Raw genomic sequence first — 10132 nt, forward strand, 5'->3', positions numbered from 1 at the left:
AGTTTGAAAATTAAATTACTTGCTTGTAAAGTTCTGAATGATATGTAATGTAGTTTTACTTCCCCAAGAGTTCAATTTCACAGCTCTTCTTGTGGAAGTTCTTTCATTCCCACCCCCCTCTGCATTTGTGCCGTGTTGGCACTCATGAGTGATTTCTCGGTGGGTTAAGACTGCCGGAAGAATGACGTAAACTTTCGTAATTAGCCATCAATTAGATAATGTTGAGTTAATTGGGAATATCATCCCACGATTGCGGGGTAAATTGAACGCATCAACGAGTAAAACTTCTCACACACAACGAAGAAACAAACACATCCTGTAACATACGTCTAAAAGAGGTATCATTGTGCAGAAGTTTTTGGCAATTGACTTTATTATCGTGGAGATTTTGGGGAAATTGATACGACTTCCGGCGCAAACTTAATGGCTTATCTAATGAAAAAGAAATTTATTTAAAAGCTCTTTTTTCTCCCGTATTAAATGGAGCTTTTCATGCGTGAAGCTCTTGTTTGGCAAAAAAATAAGAACAATATATTTATGTATATTGTAATGAATAATATTAAATTTTATATAGAGCGATGGAGGGGATGGATATAGGTCTGTAGGGATGGATTTTTTACAGATGAGTGGTCTGGAAAATTCATCATTCATACAGTTTTTTTTTTCACCAACGTCAAGCCATGCGGAAAAACTAACACTGAATTTTCCTGACTGCCCATCCAAACCAAATTAACCCGCCGGATTTTATTCATATAACAATGAGGAGAGAAAATCAATTTTCATCCCTTAATTTTACATTAAATCTCTGTCTGGAAAAAACGGAAATATTTTCCGTTAAAATTCAGAGAAATTTTCATCGTACGTGTATCCAAAATTATCTACAGAGTTTTGGAGCTTTTGGAGATTTTTTTCGGTAATATATATAGAACTACTGCAACCGTTAAATAAAGTTATTCTGCATTGAACATTACGTGAGAATCTTTTTTGTGTGGCATGAGGAGAAAGTTTCTCATTGTTGGCTGTTCACAAATTCAGAACAGCGTATGGCAACAGTGGTAATTAAAGCCCTGATTGCACTTCTAGAAAACTTTTAATTTTCCTCCTCTGACTTCCTCCGTCGGCAGTGGTCCAGTGTAATGAAGATTATTGGTCTCTTGAGAGGATTCTCCTCGCGTGTATATGATGGGAACTGATGGGATGAGATGTTTGGGGGCAATGTGAGGAGAATGTGGAGAAAATTGGAGAGAAAAAGCAGGAGTGGGTGGTCGTGTGTGGAAAGTATTGGGAGTACGCGTGCGCTGGAAATTTCCCCATTTTCACAGTGGTCAGAGATGCTGAGGATCACTGAAGTAGCTCCCGGTGAGACTACCTTCAGTCGGGGTGTTGCTGTGGCAGCGTACGGAACCCTCAGTGCCCAGTTGTTGCATTTCACAGTGAAATCAGACGTGAATATTTTGCCCTTCCCACAAACATAATAATATCATCCTCCTAGCTTGCTTGAGACTAACATTGATATAGATAATTTCATCCCTCTGCCACATCCTCGACTTTTCTTCCCTTTTTTGGCAGGGAGTGTGGCAAAATTATGTCTATTTGGGATTCATCAGCAGCGTGAAAAATTCCATGCATGTCGTGGTGTGAAAATGTGATGGAATGAAGTGTTTTGTGGGCGTGTGAAACCAAAAAGAAAAGAGGAAAAAAAGCAGGAAAATTGTGCAGTCGAAGAGCTTTTTTTCCTCACTGTATGACAGGACAGTGTTTGGGTGCTTATCCCACCGGAAGGGGATTTCCAGAGGGTACCATCAGGTGGATTTAATGTCAAGTGCAGACGGTGGTATACTCGACAGGTGCTCTTGTGAATGAATTTGTGCCCAACTTGTGCATTTCAAACCATGTGCATCAGTAGCGCGAAAAATCCAACCTCATTCAATGTGGATTACAGACATTGGTGTTCCCAGCAAGGTAAAACTTCTCAAGTCATCAAATCTACCGGGATTAATCTTGGGGGGTACAATGTGAAGAGATGTTTTCAGTAAAACGCTCGAGTGATTGACAAAGTCAAGAAAATCCACTCTAAAGACTCCACTAATCCACCCGAATAATCCCCGCACGTTAATTCATTTCGATCAATTACACTGAAGAAGCTCCAACATCCTGTGCTTACCGAGAGGTTATACCCCCCTCACACACCCCACCCGAAAAAAAACCCAACACAGCTCAGGTGAAAACACCTTCTTCACACCTCACGAAAAAAAATCCTCAAGAAATTCTCTCTTTGCGATGAGGGGGTGGAAAAAAATACGAACCCAAAGCGAGAAAACTCATGAATGAGTTTTCCGCTCAAAAGCACAATAATTAAAGTGTGGAAAAAGTGCTGATATGCTCGTTTCTTCCACCAAATGGGTCTCACTCTTTGAATTGAGTGAGAAAAACTATCTAGTGGAAAATTTATTGTTTCATGAAGTTCAAAGTGTTTCTCCTCCACCTATTTATAAAAGCACAACTGCCCGCAAAACTTATTTAAGTAAAAAAAAAAATACCCCTAATTGGAGCACCTTCTGCCAGAGGAAGAGAAGCAAATTAATTTGCTTCATTTACCTCCACAATTAACAATTAACTCAAAAGACTTCTTTCCCATCTGACACGTCCTTGTTCTGCATAATAGATATCAGCCCCATACCCATGCTCTGTGTGTAGGCTGTGGGAAAATTAGATATTTACCCGAAAAAAAGGGTGAGAAAAGGGGTGTGTCACGCTGAGAAGGAAAAAAAGAAAAACGAAAACTGTAATAAAAGACTTTTTAAACATTATGTCGACCCACGTGAATTTTTCAATCTCTGCGTGATTTTTGTGGTGACCTCATATTGGTCACAGTTTGTGATTAAACCCACTCATAACACCCATACATTGATGTATACACAATTTTAATGCACGAGAAGCTTTGATGGGGACTCACTTAGGGATCATAAATATTTAATCAATTTGTTAATTAATCCATATTCTGTGAATGAATTCAATTTGCATGCAAAATTTCACAAAAGAGATGAAACTCCCTGAAGAGAGAGAGAGAGATCAAAGAATTTCCCATAATACTCATTTACAAATTTATGAAAAGAATTTGTCCTACAAAAGAGAAAAAAATTAACCTTTTTTAATGGAAGAACTGCAGGAATGTTTTAATTCCAATTTCATTCATTTTCCAGCGATGAGATTAAAATTAAATCTATTTTCTTGACTTACAGTCAGGTATTGATTAACGTCGCATGGGATATACTCTTTCCACTCATTATTATTAATGGGTGGAAAGAGAATATCCCATGCGACGTTAACCAATACCTGACTGTAATTTGGGACTTCTGAAGTGAGGTTACTTAATTCTAGGGGAAAGTTCAAAGAAAAGTTTATTTCCTTAATATTTTCCTCGTGAATTTGCAGTGAGGCGCATAAAATTTTATAGTTTTATTTAAATTTTATTTATCTTTACAAGTAAATGAAAACTTATTTTTCTATTGAATATTTTTCTAAATCAGTAATTTAGGAAAAATCTTCAAAGAAAAAATTGCCAAAGCTCATCAAAACTTTTTAAGTAAATAATTCAAAACTCTAAAAACGAAGCTTAACTTTTAAATAATTAAGGGATGGTCTCGAAATTTTGGAAACTCTACAGGAACAAAATTGTCAAAATGTGAGAATTTCTAGTAATTTTTTTGAACACTAAAATATATTTTCTAAATCGAAAGTATCTACTGAATTCTTATTAGTATTTGGCCATTTAACGAGAGTGCAAGCCAATTTCTAATTTTTTGTTTCAAAATTGACTCGAAAATCGCTCTTGAAAGTTCCCGAATTTCCAAAATTTCGATATCATCCCTTATCTACCCTAAAACTTTACAGAAAACTTTACCTCTACATCACTGTAAAATCACAATTTTCTGAGCTTTTTCAAAGCTTCAGCAAAACTTCACTAAAATTAATCTAATCCATAAAAATAATTTTCAAAACTTTCAGAAAATTACTAAAATATCCACAAACTATTGAAATTTCACGTTAGAAAAGAGTATTTATTGGAGCTTTCCTGGGTAAAGTTCAATTTGAAAATGTTCCCAAATAATGCACCCCCTTCCTGCACTCTGGATGAAATTCAATTAATCCTCGATGCAATTATTTCAGAACATTTCTAAAGGTTCTCAAGCTCTTTGTAAAATCGATTATTTTGAATTTCACCCTCAACGTACCAATACCCTCTTCATACAATACACAGCTCTGGGAAATTTCATAATCAGCACTATCCATGAGCTTTCCATTCTAACCATTTTACTAGCCTCATTGACTGCGGCAATGGTCCCATTCTCATATATAGTTGAAAATGAAGAGAATGGGGAAGGAGAGTTGGGTGGAAAATCACCCTGCAGTGTGTAAATTGGCTAAATGTGGGAAATTCATGCGACAGACACTTTGTGTTTTACATTTTCGTTTGAAGTACATTTCCATCCTCCCCCACATGAGCTTGGTACCACCACATATTATTGCTAAAATGGAAGGAAGAGACCAAAGATCACAAAACATCCCGATTATTATCTTTATTCTTGTGCGTTTGACATGAGAGACGAATGGGGCGGCCTTTTGACTCTCATCCACACGACTTTCCTCCTCCTCCTTTACTCTCCTTAACAAGGAGATTACCAAAGAGTACAAAATTCCACATTACATATAGCATAGAGAGCATGATTATGTATATATATTATTTTGCAAAAGTAATGCTGACAGAAGTGTGGTGTGGTTTACATTAGCAGCTGCGCCGGAAATCGTGTCTAAATAAACCGAAATGTGACTTCTCATAGTTCTCTAAAGGAATTGTGGTTACTCAGGAGGAGAAGAGATGGGGGTGTGGGATTGAGTGGGTGATGGGGGATGAAACTTCCGTGTTTTTCTTTCATCAATTTGTGTGGACGAAAAATAGGAAGAAAATTGGCCTCCGCATCTGGCACGGATTCAGAAGCACCCACCACAACACAATTTGCAAAGTAAAAGGCAAAAAGGTGGCTTGGAAAATCCCCATTCGTGTGTGAGGGAGGAAGAAAACGGAAAAGGCTGCGGGTGAGCGAAAGTGATGAAAATTGTAATTTATTCGCACACGAAAATGACTTTGATGTGATTTTAACTGGCACTCCAAGCATCGTAACCACTCCCCATCCTAACCAAATATTAATTTTCTAACTGAGATTCTGTTTGTTGAGACAAATTCTCCGCCACGGCTTCCCACCTCCCCCCGCACGCAACGCATGTGCTCGAAATTGGCAAGCGTGTAGCAAAATAATGGTGATATTTTTGCAACATTTATATTTGGAGAAAATTGTGCGGAGTAAAAGTTTTAATGAGAAACTAACGTGCGGACATATTTCTATGGGTTTCTGGTGGAGCCATGGGGAAACAGAGAGAGAACGAAAGCAAAATTGGTCGTGCAAACAGTTTGCAGAACTTTTTTTTCACGATTCCATATCAAATGGCCGTCAGAAGCACTTCTTCAGCACCTATAAAAACTTTATATCACCCACCTGTTTCACCTGAAGCTATGCGCTGGTTTCTCTCGCTCCCAAGCTAATGAATTTCAAGCATTTCTGCCACGAGCTCTTCTACCAAAGGCCAGGGTTGGGTTCACCCGCAGGCACTCAATTGATTGGAATTCTTGATGAGAGAAAAAAGTCAAAGATTTTTCGCAAAGGGAAAGCTCAATGAGTCTTATGAAGAGAAGTATTAAAGAAAAAATCTTAGAAAGTAACTCACGAGAACATTCTTGTGACTTTAAGGATGCGTTCTGCATGGTGAAATTGTAGGTAATATACTGAAAGTTCTGTGACTGTGTTGAGAAGAATTTTTAATTTTTCGAATTCTTAAGAGTTGAAAAATATTCTGGAGACTTGGAAGGAAATTTAAAGAAGAATAAATTTAAGGAAAATTATAAAAGGGAAATTTCAGAAACATTTAAAGAAATTTTGAAAATATTTAAAATAATTATAAGTACAATAGATAGCATCAAGAAAAATTAACCCCTTCATCAGGCCTAAAGAAAATATATTTTTAATTTGCTTTTATTTATTAAAAATCAAGTTAAAAATCATAAAAGTAGAAGAATAAGTAAAAAATCAATAAGAGTAGCACTCTTAGCGCCATCTTGATTTAACTTGAGCTAACAACTAACGCCACCTATTAATATATTCTCTTTAGCACTTGGAGGACAAAAGTGGTAATTGCTGCCAATTGGACTTTTTTAAGCCGCCATAGATTACAATCTATTCAACTTATCTTTATAAATTTTACATCTATGTGTAGCCGACTTCAAATACTAGAAGTTGATCAAAAGAAAATCTGGAAAAACGTTTTCTTTATAAATAGAAAATTAAGCTCAAAGTTTTAGGTAAGAAATTCGTGTCCTCTAAGTGTTAAAAATGACTTAAATCTTGTTTTAAAGATTTTTCCTCAATTTTCAAGTTGATTTTAATAAAATTTCCCAATAGAAGCCACTTGAAATATTTTGCATACTTCCCATCATTCTTTATTCTTCTTTTTTAAATAACAAAAAAAAGATTTTTTCACAATTGGTTTATTCAGCATATTTATTGCGTGAGAAACACAATGTGTGATCATCTCGTGTTTTTGTAAAATACTCCAGCTTTTTATTCAAAGTGAAAGAAAAGCAAAGAAACCCCCATTCCTCATTCCAGGAAGCAGAAGAGATTTCTCAAGGAGATTGGAAAGATAAATAAGAATAGCAAAATCAATTTCTGCCCAAACTTTAGGGCCAAAGTTGATTTTGCAGCTGATGTTCTGAAACTTGCAAATAAATGTTTAACGACAAAGTGTTCAAAGTAATTTTTGGCACTTTCTCTGCGACGTTATAATTAATAATTCTGCAATTATTTCCCCCGAAGATACATAGGTTCCTATCTTACTATGAAGAGTTGATATATATTTAGCTACCTGTTGTGGTTTCACACGCAATTTTCCCATGTATATGTACATAAATAATGCACAAACAGGAGCCAGTTAATTGATTTCTGTCGGTAAAAATTAAACATGTCACAAAATCAACGCAAAAATTGGTAACAAGGTATACCTCCGAAATGTGGGAAGTTAATTGGAATCTCACCTGTCTGCTGTGCCACAATGTTAAAAGAAAAACCATCATATCCCGCGTGCAGAAAAAAAGCACCGCAAAAGCGTATGTAAATTGATTCAGAGAAGAACCTTAATTTTGTATGATTTTTTTCCAGGAAGTTGTGTTTTTCCTCTCCATGAAAGAAAATACATTTTCACACGAAGTGATTCGTGTAGAAAAACACATAATTCGCAGAATCTGCAGGAATTAATTTTTGCATTAAAATATTTTCATAAAATTATTTTAATTAGAACGAAGAACTAAAATTGTGGTTTCTCTTTGGGGAGATTTTATTATGGAGAATTTTTTTAACAGGGTAAATAGGTTTAACTTCACATTTAAAGTGATTTTTTTGTTAAAATTTCCTCTGTCTTTAAAGCTTGAAAGATGATACCTTTACATGAATTTATAACAGTGCATTTGATTAGTCTTATACAAGGATTTAGGGGTGGTTTAGTATAACCCGCTCAGAGTAGGGCAATTGTGTTTGGGGAAGGGGGTGAATGTGAAGAAAATTGTGGTAGGTGGTGGTAGAAAAGAAAGCCCCGAGTGATTACTCAGAGCTGCTGTGTAAACTGAACCTGGGCAGCTGTGCAAATATTGGGTGATAGCTTCGGGTGAATATTCACTGCATGTTGCGGGGGTATGATCAGTGATGCTCCAAGGGCATGAGGTTGGGGGGGGGGAGTTAATTAATTTTGTCAAGCATGGGTCGACAGTGAGATGAAGGGGGGGTGGGTGGGAGTTCATTGTGTGACCCTGTGTTCACTTTTGCATTCACCATTTACCCCATTAGATTCGCCTTTGGTCAACCTGGGACAGTATAGAGTGAAAGATATATGGAGCGTGTGTGTAGGTGTCTCACAGTGGAGGCGCCTTGTAGTCTGATTAGTCCCTCGGCATTGCACAGTTCATTGAGGTGGAAAATTCTATTTACTCTCTCACGTCCCATCCGTTACTTCTTTCTCTGATTTCACTAATCAAATTCCTCTCTTTCTCCCCTTAAGTGCCCAAGATGTGTATGTATGTTGTTTGAGCTCACGGGAGTTTTCTTTCACCGCATCCATTCCACCCCATCCGCAACAAACCCTTAGCTAGCCCCTTATAAGATTCAAAACCCTCCCTCGGCTAGCTCAGGGGGTTGATTTATTCTTCCCTCAAGTTTTACAGGGTCTTGATTCTCCTTCTCAGTCACAATAGAATTCTCCTCTGCTGGTACTTCGATCTACGGCGGTTCTTCTGCTGCTGCGATCTCCCTCGGGGATCTTCTACTCTCCACCGTCGTTCAGGGGTTTGTCTGTTGACTCCCTCAATGCACTATTTCCTCTCAGGATATGTGGGTGTGATTCAATTCTCTCTGTCTGAGATCTGGCTCACCTGAGGAACCGTGTGATAGCGTTTCTGTGCGCACTGGCAATTTACGACCAGGCCACAGACTTCTCCGCGCACCAAAGGTGGCGATAAAGATGTTCCCAGGTAAATCCGGCAATTGACGACCGGCAGGTGAGCTTTGGCTCTTCCACAGAACCCGTATGTGCTGGATTCAGGCAATTGGCGACCTGAATATATCGTCAGAGGAATACTTCCCTTGTCCTACTGACGCTTCCGGCTATTTGCGACCGGGGAAAGCACTTTTCCTTGCCAGTAAGACTGACAATCTAACGTCCAGACACAGGCGGCAATGGACGACCGACCTCTGCGTCTGATTCGGGCCCGTGGGATGCGCCAAATCTTCCAACTGACTCTCCTCAATCTCCTGGCGTAAACCCTTGGCGTGAAGCTCTCCGATGCAGCTGATGCAATTCCTGGGACGGAACAAATCCACTTCCGGCGTCTTCTTTTGGCGGGAAGCTGTCCGACACAGATGATGCAGTTCCGGGGAAGGCACAAATTCACTCCCGGTGTCTTCGACACTCTCGTAGATCTCACCAGACAGAACTCTGAGGATGACTGGACTCAGACTGAACTCCCTTCCCTGTGGGGATGGAAAATTTATAACTAAGCGTAGCACACAAATACATACAAAGAACATATATCATGCACACACTCTTCGGCTTCCTTCGTCGTTTTGGAGACATTTTGACTGAATAAAAGTTAACCTCCCGAAAGCCAAGTTCAAAATTTTTTCGCACGTTACATCACCCATAAGTTGTGAAAAGAAAACAAAAAAGATTAAAAAAAAAGAAAAGGGGATGAACGTGGAGGCCCCTTCATGTCCCAACGAAAAGAGAGTGTGCAGCAATGGAATATGAATTTTAACACCAACACCTCATTAAATAAGGAATTTTAAATTTATGCTTTAAGATTAAAGGCTTATTTACTACATTAAACTAACTTTACCAACACCATATGTATAGGAATATTTTAAGGGGTATTATAAGAATTAAGATTATCTTGAATTCAATGTGCGAGGGCTAAGGGCTTCGAAAGAATGGCTGGTCAGGCCCTGCGGAGTTTTATGAGCATGTTCTCACAAGACTTCTCCACAGATGTCCTTATCCCACAGGACTGATGATTCCCATGGAAATTTTCCCTCCGTCCCAGCAGGTATCTTTTCTGTTACCTTGCCTCGACAATGTCTTCTGATCTCCCTCAAGATCAACCCAGATTTTCATGAGATCCCCTTATGCCCCACAACATCAGAATCCCTCGATCTTGTGATCCCTGAGCAATTAATTTATGAAGGAATTGCGAACAGCGATATCTCAAGATAAGATTTTGGGTCATTCATAGTGTGCAACAATAAAGTTTTCGCAAGTTTGGGTGTCTCGTTGAAGGTATCTACTTTACTTTAAGAAAATAAGTTTGTTGGGCAGCCGAACTAACGAGTGGTTCGCAACGCGATGCATCACCGTCAGTTATGGGCGCAATTGTGCTGTAAGAGAAAACATAATTAAAATATAATTTTTCATACTTGGTGCTCCAAGAGCTTCCAAAGAAATTGGGATTCGCCATCATAATTTTGTGCCACCCACT

The 10132-nt window shown here is 38.3% G+C and overlaps 1 protein-coding gene across 2 annotated transcripts in view; it reads left to right on the forward strand.

The window, feature by feature from the left end:
* The first annotated feature begins 1373 nt into the window (after positions 1-1373).
* LOC129793571 (5-hydroxytryptamine receptor-like) overlaps positions 1374-10132 on the forward strand; it is a 48287-nt gene continuing 39528 nt past the window's right edge. The window contains exon 1 of one of the 2 annotated variants that reach the window (XM_055833681.1): positions 1374-1962. The gene's annotated coding sequence lies outside the window, so the exon portion shown is untranslated. The remainder of the gene's footprint in view (positions 1963-10132) is intronic. The other variant, XM_055833683.1, reaches the window with a different exon arrangement.

This window comes from Lutzomyia longipalpis, chromosome 3 (genome assembly GCF_024334085.1).
Source record: "Lutzomyia longipalpis isolate SR_M1_2022 chromosome 3, ASM2433408v1".
Lineage (NCBI taxonomy): Eukaryota > Metazoa > Arthropoda > Insecta > Diptera > Psychodidae > Lutzomyia > Lutzomyia longipalpis.